We start from the raw sequence: 3,838 nt of genomic DNA, 5'->3' as shown, positions 1-3,838 counted from the left end.
CTTTTGCACTAACGGGAGCGCAGCAAAACATGTTCCTGATATTTAGCAGAGCACTCTGGATAAAAAACTGTCACGCAGTGAAGCCTTTTGAAAGAAACAGCAGCTCACTGCTGATGTCCAAGCTGGTAGGTAGGTAAGAATCCAGAGAAAGCTGTCTTTGAGGAAAGCACAAATGTTTTCTGCTGCCTTGTAGTAATATTCAAAAGTCAAACAATATGAAATAATAAAAATCATTTTTAAAACATCTTCATCACTTTGCACTATAACTTACAGGACCACAGAAAACTGGGATTGGAAGGGACCTCGTAGGTCTCCAGTCCAATCTCCTGCTCAAGCAGGGCCAGCTCTGGGGTCAGACCGGGTTGCTTGTGGCTTTATCTGGTCATAACTTCTCCATTTGACCTGCTCCACTGACCTCAGGGTGGAAAAGTTTCTCCTTATACCCGCCTGGGACTTCTCTTGCTTCAACTTAGGGCCTCCACACAGTTTATTAAAGACCCCAAACTCCTGATGGACAACCTCAGCCCCCTCCAAACCTGCTATTGAAGAGGAAAGGAAGAAAACAAGACAACAGGCCTCATTTTTACAGTGAAACAGAAGTCTTTTATCTTGGACATAAGGCATTTTGAGTTTAGGGATGAGGCGAGCTGAGGAAAGATGATGTTTCCAAGAATAAAAAGGGCATTTTCCCCTCCTGGCGCTGAAGCTGGATCCATGGACCTGCAAAGGTAGAAGATTGCCAGAGGAAAACAAGGGGATGCCTGGCCTGGATGTTATGGAGTCACAACCCTTGGGCTAAGGAGAACCTAAATGTACATCTCCCCCATCCTCCCCTGTGGTCTAACCACCCGCTTTTTATACCAAAATCTGGGCAGGAGCCCTGCCTGGCTCAGCTCCATACCAAGACCTGCTGCCGCTGACCAAGGAGCCCCTGCCTGGGCAGGGCAGCTTATTCCCAATGTGAGGACTAAAAAGGGTCAATCCTAGGGCTCTTCTCCACCGCCACAACTTTCCCAGCATTCCTAGGGTGAGGTTCCCAGGTTAGGGATGCACACTCATCTGGGGAAGAAAAACCCAAAAGGAAAGTGCTGTAATTTGTGCATTTGTGTCTGTAAATCACCCACTGTGAGTTGATATGGGGGTTAGTGAGGTTTCGGTCATGCCCTAAGCAAGAGATTGCCTTCTTTAGCATCAGGAAAAGAAGAAGAAAAAAAAAACCAAACCACACAAAAAAAGGAATAAAGAAAAATTAAAGAGAAATTTTTAAAAAGCAAGAGATTGCCTTCTTTAGCATCAGGAGAAGAAGAAGAAGAAAAAAAAGAAAAACCACAAAAAAGGAATAAATAAAAATTAAAGAGATTTTTTTTAATATTATAAAGAAAAAATAAAACTCACAGGGTTTCAACATTTTATAAACTTATAAATGTTTTTCCTCCCAAAAAATATCAGAGGAAAGACTAGTTTCTGATTTTGAATTAGGTGACTATTATGGGTTAATCACACAGCTAAAGCAAATCTGAGAAGCAGCGAGAGGAACATCTCTAACATCACTTAAGTGACTTCAGAGCCACATACTCCAAGAGCATTTTAGGCACATAAGGAACAGAGATGAGAACCTTGCCCGGCTGTAACAGGACGTAAATCCACAGAAAGGTTGGTGCAAGTTTAGGAAACCCCACAAAGTCCCTGCCTGAGCTGCTGGACAGCATCTTCATCAACAGCTGATCCAACATTATTCAGATGCTGCTGGGTTAATTTTGGGGTTTTGTCCCTTTTTCTGGATTATATTGGTGAAGAAAATGCTTGAGAAAGGGAGAGAAGTTGGAAGGGAAAATGAAATTACAGTAGTATGAAGGAAAATGTAAACCTCAAATGCTCACACGATGAAGAAGCAGCTGTGTCCTAAAGGCTGGTTTGATAAACACATCAGGGAGTACCACCACCAGGTTTGTACTTGATGAATACATAAATGATGGCTCCTCTTATTTCTCCTCCATCTTCTCATTTCCTACCAGTTGCCCTGGAAACTTCCCCATGGCAGTACCCACAGGAGCAAAGTACAAGAGAAGAAAAACCAGCTGCAAAGCCTTCCTGACTCAAAGCTCAGGGCCAAGCGATGCCAGAGGAGGACTGTGGTGTGAGCCATCTCTGTGCCAACCTGCCTCCTTCCCATGCGCTGCACAGCCTGGCCCCGCAGCCCTGGGGATGGGCATGGGCCCCCCCAAAATAACCCCTGCATCCCACGCCGAGCCCCTGGGGCATCCTTGGGCGGCATCGCCACCCATCTCCCTGCAGGTCATTCACACAAAGGCTGCACAGATGATTCCTCCTACACAGAGATTGTGTCGCAATTCAGCAGCAATTAGATGACGTAAAAGGAGCCAGAGAGCTGAACAACCTCCCAGAAGAACCGGGGTGCTTTTCCAACCGCTCCAGGATGCGAGCAGCCTCGCCCCCAGGGTTGCAATTAATTTCCCATTAGGATAAACTCCAGTTAGGCCAGGGTGGGAAGAAGGTGCACCAGATGCTTTGTTCTTTTGCAGAGAGCACCTGCAATTTAGGAGGGGGGGAGGAAGTATAATTAAAAAAAGAATAATTAAAAAAACCAAATCTGAAACCTCACTTGTGCTGGAGGAATTAAAAGACCCTGAAACAGCAGAGCCATCCAGTCCTGAGGATGCCAGGCCACGCTGAAGCCATCTCCGGAGGGTTTTGTCTCAGCAAACACTGTGACCCTGGGGGGAGATGCAATTTGCAGACCCCGTGTCCAAGCCTGCAGCGAGCAGGACTGGAGCAGCTGGTGTCTTGTGTGACCTACACGAGAAATTTTGGTCTCTGCTCTGACACAAGATGCCCACAGCAAGCAGAGGAGGGGAGCACAGCTGCATTCTCCTCTTGCTTTCTGTCCCCTCCGGTTTCACAGGCTCTACCGTCCAGGACTGCCACCGCAGCCCCCAAATCCCCCCTCCTCCTGGCTGTCCCCAGGTGGAGGACAGCACACAGGGAGCAAACACCGAGATGGAGCGAGTGAGGCCAGGCAAGGGGCAAAGCCAAGCTAGGCATTTCAAAACCCACCTCTCGCCTACGATGCACACTCGAGTACGTTTTTAATGCGTATTTTGCATAAAATGCATATTCTACATATTGATAAAAGTCTTTATAGTCACAGCTTTACCTTGCTAAACCCATTCAGCCAAAAACTTCACTCATTTCAGTTACACACCATAACCAGTGTTGCGATGTGCGTGATCTGTTCATTGCACTTGATGCCTCAAATAAGTCACGTACAAGGTCAAGGACAGTCTCTCCCCTGTGGTTATGCCCCCAGGTCACGAACCCATCGATCCTACCCGCCTGGTTTATTTTCTTAAGGTCTAAGAGAGCTGGCTCAGAGAAAGGCGGGGGGAGGCATGGGGCTTATGGCTCCTCACACCTCCCGCGCTGCTTTTTACGTGCGCCTCAGCTGCTCGCAGACATTTTGCTTGCGCACCCACAGATACATAAAATATTTCTATATGTATTATACACATACATAAATACATAATAATTAAAAAAATATAAATAACAGAATATAGAAAAATATTTATGTAGTATAATTTGTATCTATTAAATATATGTATTTGTATTATATTAAATTGTATATTATTTGTACATATTAAATATATATAAATACATTAAATATAATATATGAATATATTGCACATAAATACATATGCATACAGCAAAGGGCTGCTTAGAGGGCACAGCTCGGAAATAGGAAATGATGGCGCCATGGACAACACCAACATCCAGGTGCAAGTAAAGGAGGGAGTGATGCTGGAAGTGTCGACAGCACAGA

Source organism: Cariama cristata, unplaced genomic scaffold, assembly GCF_000690535.1.
Source record: "Cariama cristata isolate BGI_N322 unplaced genomic scaffold, ASM69053v1 scaffold11626, whole genome shotgun sequence".
Lineage (NCBI taxonomy): Eukaryota > Metazoa > Chordata > Aves > Cariamiformes > Cariamidae > Cariama > Cariama cristata.
Note: the sequence above shows the minus strand (reverse complement) of the source record.